The sequence below is a fragment of the Pinus tabuliformis genome, chromosome 7, assembly GCF_031772625.1.
Source record: "Pinus tabuliformis cultivar Carrire ecotype Pingquan chromosome 7, CPIR1, whole genome shotgun sequence".
NCBI classification, from domain to species: Eukaryota; Viridiplantae; Streptophyta; class Pinopsida; order Pinales; family Pinaceae; genus Pinus; species Pinus tabuliformis.
Window position 1 is genome coordinate 306,194,838 of NC_142293.1, and position 13,657 is coordinate 306,208,494.

Here is a 13,657-nt window from a genome sequence, read left to right on the forward strand (position 1 = left end):
ATAAAATGACATCACTACCATCTCTGGGTGCAGAAACTTGGTTCCTGCATCCCCCCATACTGCTTCGGGTGAGACTTCAGTCCACATTTTGTGGATTGATGTCGAAAGGGCCAATAGTGTAGGGATTTTTTTGGCTAATTAACGTTGAACCTCAGGGTCCACTAAGGCAACAAATGGTTCTGTTGCTGGGACCGGGATCTGCATAAAGAGATGGGTGATGTCGCATCATTGGAATCCAACTAAGAAGGAAATTGAAGACTAGTTGGATAGGAAGATCCACGAATTCGCAGCGCAAGAAAACAGAAATCTGCGATTGACGAAAGAACAGTGTTTGGATAGATATATGTACACAGAGATACACGAAATATTCTTATGTTCCTTCCTAGTTGAATTATATGAGTGGATCGCTAAATTGGCAGACGACTAAGGAAGGTGGAGGCTTGATGGTCCAATAGTGTGGACCCCAGAGTTAGTGCAGAGATTAGAAGCCTCAGAAGATAAGATTGCATGCTCTATCGATCATTGGCTCGATCATATCATAGGAGAATTCGTAACAGAGTTCACAGTCGATACTTCGGTCAGTTACAGAGAAGCAGAGCGCCACTTCTTCAAGGGACCACAAGGTAAGTATTTAAGGTCTTTAAATACTTGGATTAAGATGCTCTTGTGTGAAAAGCGGGTTATGCAGTTACCTTGATGTTTGGAGCTATGTGAAGTGGAAAGATCTTCAGGGATAGAGGAAGAACAGGCCCTAAATATAGCCCGTTGATCGAACCTCCTCTAAGTGACGACGAGGAAACATCACAAGCTTCATCATAGAGCACTGTTCAGTTAATAAAACGAGGGTTCCCGCGAATACCCCATCCACCTACCCCACCTCCGCATTCACCTCCATAGCATACACCTTTGCCCACACCGCCACCACCTCCGCCACCATTCAATATGGCGAATGCAGTAAAGTTTCCCGTTTTCAAGGGTTCGGGAATTGAGGACCCAGACCAGTTTTGGTTCATCGCGAAGGCCGTATGGGAGGCTCAGGGTATAACGGACGATCAGATGAAGAAAGCAATGTTGGTCACTGCTTTACAGGAACACACACTGACATGGTACATTAAGTACTGCATTAATAACCCGATGGCTTCATTAGCATATATTCAAACTGCGTTGAATAAGGAGTTCAGTAGGCCTAAGTCTGAAGCTCAATCAATTGTGGGATTCAAGGAGATCATGATGAAGCCTGGTGAGACACCCTAGGATCTGGATCAGAGATTGAAGTGCATGATCTGCGAAGCCAACATGAATCTTACGGATGGGTAGCATTGTGAATGGTTTGTGGCTTCACTCTTGCCTCATCTAAGGGTTGCTTTATCGCAACAAAAGATTGGGACCCAGGCAGAAGCCCTGGAGATTGTAATGAGATTGCATGAGACGCCGATGCAAGATGCTAATTTGGGAGTTCAGTAGATTCACGCGCAGTTGCAGAACCTTTGCCTAGAGTTTCAAAGTTCGAAGAACGATAGAGCAGTTCGGCCAGAAGTGCACGAAGAAGTTTGGTGCCTGAAATGCAAAAGCTAGGGGCATGAAAAAGATCACTACCCAGTCTTCACGAATTATGTTGTAACAGGAGGGCCGATGCCTATGAGGCCAGAAGTTCAAGCAGGGCCAAGTATAGGGCCCACGCTATGGTGTGCTATCTATCAGGTGGTTGGAAAACATGTGACAGACAATTGTCACCTGCTATAGAAATTTGTATAGACACCACAACAACTCTTCTGCAACTTCTGTCAATTGGTGGGTCATGATGAGCGTAACTGTCGTAGCTATGAGATAATGATGGATAGAATGCCCACATATAGAGTGCAAGAAGAAACTAGGCCTCCAGATCAAGGCATTGGGGGAGTGCGAGGAGGATTTTAGGGGCGTGGGCTGAGGTGGAGGAGGACTTGGTAGAGGTCGAGGATAGGTGATTTTCTAGAACTGTGGGGGACCAGGACACTACATGCAAGAATACACGAACCCGACACATCTGTCATGTAGATATTACACTCAGTTAGACCACGCGACAAAAGACTGCCCTGTATTACTAGCTAAGATATGCGAAAAAGGGGCACAACCTCAACAACCTACTTAGAATCTGCAAATGATGAGGACTAAACCCCACAAAGAGGATCCTAATGTGAACATTGTGTTACGAAGTGCAATAATGACTGGCAAAGACAAGGGAAAGAAGCTTGAAGAAGGTGAATGGGTCCATAAAGCTCCAAAAAAGGAGGTTGGCTTTGATTTGGAGCACGCGAAGGAAACCTTGATGGAAGCAAAGAAAATCTTCGCTGAGGCCTCTACCTCAGGAAGTCAGGATAAGCCAGCTAAAGAGATGGACCCTTCTATGCTTACTACTTTCTTGGAGACCTGTATGAAGCTGTTGCACGATAGAAAGGCTGTGAAAGGATTACAGGAGCTGATAAATAAGTGTTCTGGGAAAGAAAACGCTTCTGACAGACCGCGCGTAGTTAGGAAGATTGGTAAGCATAAGGCAAGAACAGGGCGGGAGATGAGACTCACCGCGTAGATAAGAGAATATGAAATGGACCAAGTCATTCTGGATCTAGGGTCCGACACAAATGTTTTTCCTAAACAGACATGGGAGAGAATGGGGAGACCTACGCTGTAGTGGTCTCCTATTCAATTGAGGATGGAAAATCAACAAAAGATTATCCCCATGGGAAGATTACAGGGAGTGACAGTCGATATTGAAGGCGCGAGCGTGTTGGCCGATTTTGAAGTGATAGAGATTGTGGATGACAACAATCCCTACCCTGCGCTCCTTGGGATTGACTGGGCTATCGACATGAATGGGGTGATTAATTTGAAGAAGTGGATGATGTCATTTGAAAGAAAATCGCTCCGTGTAGTAGTACCGTTGGACCCTGCAGAAGGACCGCGCTACAATTAACCAGTCCGCGATTACGAAAGTGATGACGATTTGGACCAAATTTATAAGATAATGACACGAGATCAAGATTGGGTGAATCCGACATCTGATGGATGTCTTGCATGGGACTGCGAAATCTCCTGCACATCAGACTCAGACGAGGAATTGGAACAATGACATAATAGATTGTATGAAGTGCTTACGATACAATGTAACATGATGACCAAATCGTTGCGCTGCGTATCATCGGAGGTAAGAAGTCTGCCTTACTATGATGGTTTAACTGACGTTGATAAATTTCTTGATGCATTTGAAAGAGAAGTGGCAGAGAAGCATCGCTTCCAAGCCTTGGACTTAGCACTGTGAGTTACGCCTACAAGATGGTGGGGTACGCATAAAGGCAACTTCGATGGATGGTGTGAATATAGAAGAATGATGAGGGTGCGGTTTGGTCCCCAAAGGTATGGTTGACAGAGAAATATGATGGAAGGAGTGATCCATGTGATCACTTAGCCAAATGGATCGATGCTTATGGAGCAGAACTACAACTGGAGTGGGTGCATCTGTTCTGTCACACCTTGGATGTAATACCTATGAATTGGTACTTGGAGACAGAGCTCCGCCATGGCACGGACGAATGGGATATTTTGAGACAGGGATTCTTGATGACATTCAACTTTGAAGATGGATTTGAGTGCATTGATGAAGCGCTGCAGGAGGTCAAAGCAATGATCTTTAGAATACCGCAAGATCCCTTAGATTTGATTCAACCAGATTGGACCACCCAGCTGCGCCACGCACTGAGTGCTACAATGTGACTGCTGAAGAGGAAGATGAGGATCCGAGGAACATTAATATCTTGGAAACAAAAGGACACCGTGAAGTTGAGGGGCCGTAGATAGAAAACCCAGATATCACTGCACCGCTGAAAACAAGACAAGTGAACATCGGGACAGAGGTGGAGCCGAAGTTTGTGAAGATAGGGGACTACTGGGATGATGCTATAGTGGATAAATTCACTGAGTTGCTCCACGAATACCAGGACTTGTTCCATACGAAGTTCTCCGACTTAAAAGGGATAACATGGGACTTGGGAGTTATGGAAATTACATTGAAACCGGACACGAAGCTGATCAAGCAAAGGCCATGTGGTTTGTAGATAAGGATTAATGGTGGACCCAGCTAAGATAGCAATTATAATTAATTTGGAGGCACCAAGAAGTGTGAAACAACAGCGCGCAACGTTGGGGCATACATGATACTATAGAAAGTTGATCAAAAGTTATGCCAGATTACCGCGCCGATGGAGAAGCTGCTAAAGAAGGATGCTACATTCTGTTGGAATGAAGAATGTCAACGAATATTAGATGTGTTAAAGGAAAAGATGGTCACCGCACCGATCCTAGTCTTCCCGGATTGGAAGAAGGAATTTCATGTGCATGTGGACGTGTCATGTATTGCGCTCGGTGCAGTACTAACACAAGTCGGTGAGGGAGAGTTAGATCACCCTATAGCGTTTGCAAGTAGGAAGTTGTATAACGCTGAGAAGAACTATTCAATGACAGAGCGCGAAGGTTTGGCTATGGTGTACACACTCAAGAAGTTCAGAAATTACTTGCTAGGTAGACATTTTAAGATGTATACAGACCATTGTCCATTGAAGTACTTGGTTAACAAGCCTGTGTTGGGGGGGGGAAGATATGACGATGGTTGCTGCTGTTTCAGAAATATGATTTTGAAGTCATTGTGAAGCCAGGACAATTGAATGATGGAACAGATCATTTGTCGCGCATTGAAACAGGAGAGGATCCTACTAATTTGGAGGACGGACTACCTGACGCGCAACTCTTTTCGGTGTGTGTCACTAACAATCACTTTGCAAATATCATACACTTCCTAATAACGGGGACGACTCTAGCAGGGTATACTAGTCAACAAAAGAAGGAGCTGGTGGTGCATGCAACACACTTTTCTGTCATTGCAGGACATTTATATAAAATGGGTTCGGATGAAATTCTGTGACATTATGTACCTGAGTTTGAACAGAACAACATCCTCGCTAAAGCTCATGGAGGAGATGCGGGAGGACATTATGCAGGAAAAGCAACAACGCAGAATATTTTACGCGCTGGGTTGTGGTGGCTGACACTGCATAAGGATTCCAAGGCTTACTGTAAGGCATGTGATGCATGTCAAAGGACGGGCAGGCCATCATGGAGGGATGAGATGCCTCTGAATCTGCAAGTGTTGTTACAGCCATTCAAGAAATGGGCCATTGATTTTGTAGGCCCGATTCAGCCTCTAAGAAAGAAGACGAGTGCGTGGTATATCATCACCGCAATGGAGTATTTGACCAGATGGGTAGAGGCGCAACCCATGAAGGACTGTACAGGGGAAACAACAGCAAAGTTCCTCTTTGAATATGTGCTGACTAGGTTTGATTGCCCAAATATTTTGATGAGAAATCGTGGTACACATTTCCTTAATGAAACAATCAACACGTTGACGGAGGAATTCCAAGTTTATCATCAAAAGAGCACGCCATATCACCCATAGGCTAATGGGACGGTTGAAGCATTTAATAAGATATTGGAGAATGCGCTGACAAAGGTTTGCAATGCACAAAGGAATGATTGGGACGTGTGTGTACCCGCGATGTTATGGGCTTACATAACTACTTGTAAGAAACTGACTGGACAGACACCCTTCAGGCTGGTTTATGGCATAGAAGCTATGATGCCAATGGAGTATATTATACCTAGTCTACGTATAGTGACGTTCATAGGAATGGAAGATCGCAGAGCCCTGGAAGAGAGGTTCGTGTAGCTGACAGGGCTTGAAGAAGATAGGTTTTTGGCTGGATTCCATCAACAAGTTCAAAAGGAGAGTGAAAAGACATGTCACGATTGGCACATCAAGCTACGCATCTTCAAGGTAAATGATTTGGTTTTATTATATGATAGCAAGTTTGATAAATTTCCAGGAAAATTTCAGATGCATTGGCTGGGGCCATATGTCATCAAAGAGATTACTGATGGTGGAGCAGTTCAACTGGTGAAATTGAATGGAGATCCATTTCCCGGAAAGGTAAATGGCAGCCGATTGAAGCCATACACCGGGGATTCGACCAGATGACTATATGATGGAAGCACAGTCTTAGCGCTCCAGGCAGCTGAAAGGAGGCGCGGGACTATAAAATACACTACCTGGGTTGTAGAGTTGCGCGACTGGGGGACTTCTTGGGATGGAAGAATGTCACAGCATCGGCAAAAGTGCAAAGGGAGTTGTGTTATACGAGGAGAGACCGTGCAGGGCAGCCAAAAAGTGACTGTTATGGTCACTGTTCATGATTTGGTAGTGAGAAAATGGCTAAGAGGAGTAGGGGGTGACATTTAAGACGAAATTCAAATGCGAGATCTTTGAAAATTTTTCGCCAATCTAGCATTTATGAACATATTTTGGGGGGAATGGTCGGATTTGAATTCGAATTTGTTGGAAATAATAATGAAAGGGGGGGTGAATCAGTATTATCAGATCAATAAATTTATTTCCTAAACAGATTTATATACGCTACTTCAGTGAAGTGAACTAACATGTACATGCAACTGTGATTAAAGAAACTAACGTATATCCATAGAACTTGTGATTTAGACAATTTATCATGTGTTGATCTTAAACTAGTACATCAGTAACTTATTAAATAGTGCAGTAAAATCAGAATAAAGCATCACACATAAGCAACACACATGAACACCAAGATTTAAGGTGGAAACCCAATGTGGGTGAAAACCACCTGCTGCTGTCATCTCTGTCTTCTTTTAATAATAAGAAAATCTGTTTACAATCTTGTACTGGTGCAGACTCATACCAGTACGCAGGCACCCACCTACAGAAGGCTACAACCTTCTCTCATTTTCCAGCTTCTACTGGAAGGGAGATGCAACCCCCTAGCTCTTGTACTAGCCAATATGTTTACTAGTACGTAGGCACCGACCTACAGAAGGCTACGACCTTCTTTCTTCTTCCAGGGACCACGTTTCATGAATTTTCAGACTGGATACTCCTGGATCACAACACCAAAATATGAAGGCCACGTTTCATCCAATTTTCATACTAGACCCATCAAAAACTTTTTAAACTTAAAATTGCATCAACCAACATTCAATTAATATGAACAATCAGATCACTAACACCAGAACACTGTGCTGAACCCAGAACCCTGCATCATCATTCAGAACTAGTTGTAACCTCAAAAATCATGCATTAGAGTGTATACACTACTTGGTTGAACCCAAACTACGTGTATATGCTACTTTTGTTAATCAAACATGCGTATATCTTAAAAACTACTGCAAACATAAAATTTTGAATCAAGTCTGTACCAACTAGCAATATACTGCATATCTACTATCAACTTATAGAGCTTTACACAGGGAACGACATAGATCACTTCTTCTCACTTATACAATCAATCAATCAAATACCAGCCTCCTTATGCATTTAGTTTTACATTCAGATCTAAGAAGACTTCATTGATAGACAGTAGTAAAACAGCAGCACTGAACTGATAGATCAGTCATCCTTGAACATCTTTTGCATACGCTACTTTGAAGAGCCAAACCAACGTGTATACGCACCTTCTTCAAAGCGAACTAGTGTACAGATATGCAAATACTTACTTCAAAACTTCGTTGCACCTCCGGACTTCAGAAAAACCTAGATCATGATATTTAGGGAATAAAATAGGTGTACATAATCAAATCTAGCCCATTATTAGATCATTCAATAGTAATAAGTCATTATGATCTTGATCCATCATTAGATCTCATCCATCATCAAATGCTCAGGTGCATAATTAGTCTAGATCAAGCAAAGCATTAGAAACCCATAACATATATATTTTCTTTTGATATGACACTTTATAAGATATTCATTACTTGTGTTCTTAGCCCTTTGATCTTCTCCTCCTTATATACTTAGATCCTTTGTCAAAACCTTGGACCAAAACCACTTAGGACCAATACCTTGGACCAAATACCTAGGGTCAATACCCCGGGACCAAAAACCTTGGACCAAAAACCTCGGACCAAAACCTTGGTTTTCCAACATGTACACGCTTTTTCTCCTATGGGAGTGTGTGTATATGTATACACTCTTTTTGTTCTGTGGACCAGCGTGTATACGCTGTTTTGACTAAGTGGACCTGTGTATACTTCTTAAACTGCTTTACATCAACCTTTTCCTTTACATTCTTTATTCTGATCAGTAGACCTAAGTTCCATCTTCCTGTTCTTTTGTACCAATGTCTTGTTACTTCTGAATAGACTTGTTACACTGTAATTTTCCATATTACTTCTGAAATGATTCCTTTGAACTGCCATGCATTCTGTCACATCTGATATCTCTCCTGTAGATTCATCTAGTTATGTAGATTCATCTAGTTACCATATACAAGTGAGTTGTTCTGTTATAAGTGGGTTTCCATCAAGTACAACAAATGTATCATAATGCCAACAATCTCCCCCTTTGGACTTGATGGAAACCATGTCGGTGTTGATTACTGCACACTGTAGAAACTGTTAGAGATAACAAGCAACACCAAAATAGTCTCCCTCTTTGACATCAAGGGCAAAGGGTGGACCAAGATATTCTCCCCCTTTGATATGAAGAATGTCATATCTGAACAACTGAATATAAACATTGATGATACTCCCCCTAGGCACATGTTGAATTCTCTAATTAGACTCCCTCTTTGTGCATGTTCTGATATCATTGTACATTCCGTGATGCACTAATAGTCCATGCTCCCCCTAAGCACATGCAGAGTCTGCAAAAATATTTTCCAAAATAATAACATGGCTCTATAACTCAACTATGTGAGTTTGACCTTTCTATCACCAATGACTCATACGTACATCGATCTCCCAATCAAGTGGGGACATACAAAATTTGACTCATCCACCCATCCAAGTGGGGATATACCAATTGTTTATACATGATAGAAATACAATAAATATTATATCATCCATCCCATGCAAAGTGGGGATACAAATTACATCATTTGTCCAATAAGACTCATTCAAATGTATGTGAAGTCATATCACACCCTAGACTTTTACATGACTTAAGCAACAAATGGTATAAATATTTGAAGCCATGGCTGGACTCAACAACTATAATGCCAATAATGCTGAATGCGAGTGAAGGCTAATGATCCCCCTGAACCTGTGCTACCTGTGCATTGTTAACAAGTCATTAATCAAGACATCTTTGTTAGTCAGATAAAAATTAATGAACAAAACATATCATTAGACTGTAATCATCAACATCAGACAGAGCACCCATATCAGAGTCTGGCCCACTGTTTTCCTGTCAGAAAGACATATATGCTTCTTCACCCACAAAAACCTGCATGAATACGCGAATATACTTCATGAAACATGCATATAATAACCTTCCTCTGAAAAACTGGATTTAACAGCAAGATGATGCATCATATACTCCCAACTTTTGTCTAAGATATTCAAATGTTTCTCTAGGCAGTGGTTTAGTGAATATATCATCAACTTGTTCTTTGGAGGGAACATACTCCAATTTGACCTTTTTTTCAAGCACTTGCTCATGTAGAAAATGGTACTTGATGGGTATGTGCTTGGTCTTGGAGTGTATGGCTGGATTATTTGAAATACTGATGGCACTTGTATTATCACATAGAATGGAGATGGGTGGAGTACATGTGATCTGAATGTCTTGCAAAGTTTGCATCATCCAAATTAGTTGTGTGGAGCAAAATGCAACAGCCACATATTTTGCTTCAGCTGTAGATAAAGAAATTGAACTTTGTTTCTTGCTGAACCAAGACACTAACCTGGAACCCATATAGAATGCACCACCACTAGTGCTTTTTATATCATCAACACTTCCTGCCCAATCTGCATCTGTATATGCATGAGGAGTAAGATCTGCATCTCTAGGATACCATAGTCCAAAGTCCTGAGTTCCTTTAAGATATTTGAAATTTTTTTGACTGCCTGAAGGTGTGATTCCTTTGGATTTGCTTGGAATCTTCCAACTATTCCTACTGCATGCATGATGTCAAGTCGGGTACCTGTTAGATAAAGCAGACCGCCAATCATGGATCTATAAGTTGGTTGATGTACTGTTGCTGATTCATCATTTGAGCTGAGACAACATCCTGTTACCATTGGGGTACATACAGGGTTAGAATCTTCCATTTCGTACCTTTTCAAGATCTGTTTGAGATATTTGGTTTGTGAAAGAAAAATTCCATCTTTAGTTTGTTGAACTTGTAGACCAAGAAAATAGGTAAGTTCACCAAGCAAGGACATTTCAAATTCTTGTTGCGTTACTAAAGCAAAATTCTGACTCATGGATTCTTAATTTCTATCAAAAATGATATCATCAACATAAACAATAATAATTAGAAATTTATTAGTTTTAATCTTTGTATATAGATTGCTATCTGCAGAACCTTTTATAAAACCTTGTTGGTGTAGATATTTGTCAAGGCGATAATACTAGGCCTTTGGAGCCTGTTTCAGACCGTAGAGAGCCTTTTTGAGTCTACATACAAGTTTTGCATCATTTCCAAGAATGAATCCTTCTGGCTGTTCAATATAAACTTCTTCTTCTAAATCTCCATTAAGGAAGGATGATTTTACATCCATTTGGTATACTTTGAATTTCTGAAAGCTGGAAAGAGCAAGAAACATCCTTATGGCTTCAAGTCTGGCAACAGGTGCAAAATTTTCTTCAAAATCTATACCTTCTTGTTGAGCATACCCTTTACAAACAAGTTTGGCCTTGTTTCTAATGACTTCTCCATTTTCATTCAGCTTGTTCTTGAATATCCATTTAGTTCCTATAATATTTTTATCATGAGGTCTAGGAACTAATTCCCAAGTATCATTCTTTTCAATTTGCTCAATTTCTTCGTCCATGGCCTTGAGTCAACATTCATATTTGCATGCTTCATTTACATTTGGAGGTTTGGTGGAGGATAGTAATGCTAGATAGCTGGAGGTCCCTGTAATAGTTCTTCTTGTCTATACATCTGCCTTCTTTTCCCCTAAAATTTGAGTTTCTTGATGATTTTTCTAAACATACCTAGATGGAGTCTTTTCTTCTACCATTATATCTTCTTCTGGTGCTTCATTGGTTTCTTCTTCAATATAATTTTGATTTGAAAGGTCTCGTACCTCGGCCTTGGCAGAACACTCCTCAAAAACAAAACACCATGTTTGTTTGGAAAGCGCCTCAATTGTTGCAAGGGAAGAACAACATCATAGACGAAAGATTAGAGAAGCTCTTGAAATTATGAAGCATCCGCATAATCTCAACAGAGACAATGGTATGGAGATTAGTGGTAGCTGGCTTCCCCTAATCAGAGAAATTAAGGTCAACAATACATCTTAGGCTTAGCATTTAGTGGTACATTTCCCTCTCCCTTTCTCTTTTTTAGTAGTTAGTAGCATTGCTATAATAATTTAATTATGATAATAATAATAATAACTAGTACTTAATTACAATATTTACATTAGTAATTATGATATAGCTATTACCTTATCATTAACTATTATTATAAAGCATTATTATGATGTATTAATCATAAGCTATTAATTAGTTAGACTATTCATAAAAATAAATATATTAATTAATTAAACTATTTATTAATAATTAAAAATTAAACACTTGTCATGAATTATCAATTATTATTATTTATTTATTATTGTGATTACTATTTAATTATTAATATTAATTATTAGGTCATGACATAAATTATCAACTATTAATTATTAATATTGATTTCTAATATTATTAATATTAATTAATAATTATTATTTTAAGTTATTTTAATATACAATACACTAATGTTACTATTCATTAAAATACCAATATGTATTGTTAATTAATATATAGATTTTACATACTATTTTATAATAAATATTATACTAACATATATTATATATATTAAATATTAAATATTAATACAATTTACTAAAGATTACAATTCATTAAATATTCACATTCTATTTTATAATTAATAATATTATATTATACTAACATATATTAAACATCAAATACCTATATGTAGTATTAATATAATAATCACTAAATATTTATAATAAAGATTATTATATTATATTATATTATATTAAAAATAAAAATAAGTTATTAATTTTAATTAGAATAATAATTAACATAATAATAATTTATAATAAATTAAAATCAATTAATTAACTCATCAATAATTAATCAAAAATTAATATTATTGAAACATGGTCGACATTCATCTCAGCCCAAAACCTAATCTCCTCATTACTATTTAATCCCTCAATTGAGCTCTTCTTCTATCAAGCATTCATGAAGTCCTGATGATGGATCCCTGTTGGGATTTGAAACGTTGACGAAAAATGGGTTTTACTGTGGATTATCCGGTAACTAAGTCAGAAGATAAAAACCACAGATGTCTTAAATCCAAAATCTTCTATTGAGTTTATCTATTTTGGATTTTTGCATGCTTCATCAACTACAACATCAATACTTTCAACAATTCTTCCAATTCTTTTATAATAACATTTATATCCTTTACTTTTGGAAGAATAACCAAGAAGAATATCTTCATCTACCCTGGGTTCAAACTTACCAAGTTTTTCATCAGTTCTTTTGATAAAACATTTGCTTCCAAAAACTTTAAAGTATTTTACAGTAGGATTCTTACCATACCAAAGTTCATGTGGAGTTTAAGTGCTATTTACCCGAACATTTTCTTTGTTGAGAATAGTCATGACAGCAAATGCAGCTTCACCCCAGACGATTGTAGGAGTTCCAGATTCATCTAACATAGCTTGAGCCATTTGTTGAACTGTTCTATTCATTCTTTCTACCACACCATTTTGCTGAGGAGTTCTTGCAGTGGAGAATTTCCTTTTTATTCCATGTTGTTCATAAAAGTCAAAGAATTCATCTGATATAAATTCCCCTCCTCGATAAGATCTAAGGCATTGATTTTTCGATCTGATTCATTTTCAACCAAAGCTTTGAAGGCTTGGAACTTTTCAAATGCTTAATATTTATGCTTTAGAGGACCTATCCAACACATTCTGGAAAAATCATCAATGAAAAAAATAAAGTATTCTTCTCCACGAGGTGACTTTTTCCTTGTTGGTCCACATAAATCAGTATGGAAAAGTTCAAGAGGCTTACTAGCTGACCCTTCTTTTTCCATGAAGTGAACTCTGGTTTGCTTACTGATTTGACATGGTTTGCATATTGTATTTTTTGGGATGGTGATATTTGAAAGATCACGAACAGCGTTGAGTCTGCATGCTTTTCTTATTTGAGAAAAGATTAGATGTCCTGATCTTCTATGCCACAACCAATTTTCATCATTTTTGCTTAGATAGCACTGTTGTTGTCCTCCTTTGAGTATGTATAAGTTGTTTGGAGTTCTTGTACCTTTGATCACGATCTCTCCTGTATCAAGCTCACGAACAACACATCCGCTTGATCGAAACACCACTTCATTTCCTTGATCACACATTTGACTGACACCCAACAGGTTATGCTTTAAACCATCTACATACATAACATTTCCAGCTTTAACGTTTTCTTTCAAGAAAACAAAGCCTTTACCTTTTATGACAGTCGGAGTGTCATTTCCGAATGAGACATTCTTTTCCTTTTCTAAGGCATTATATGAGT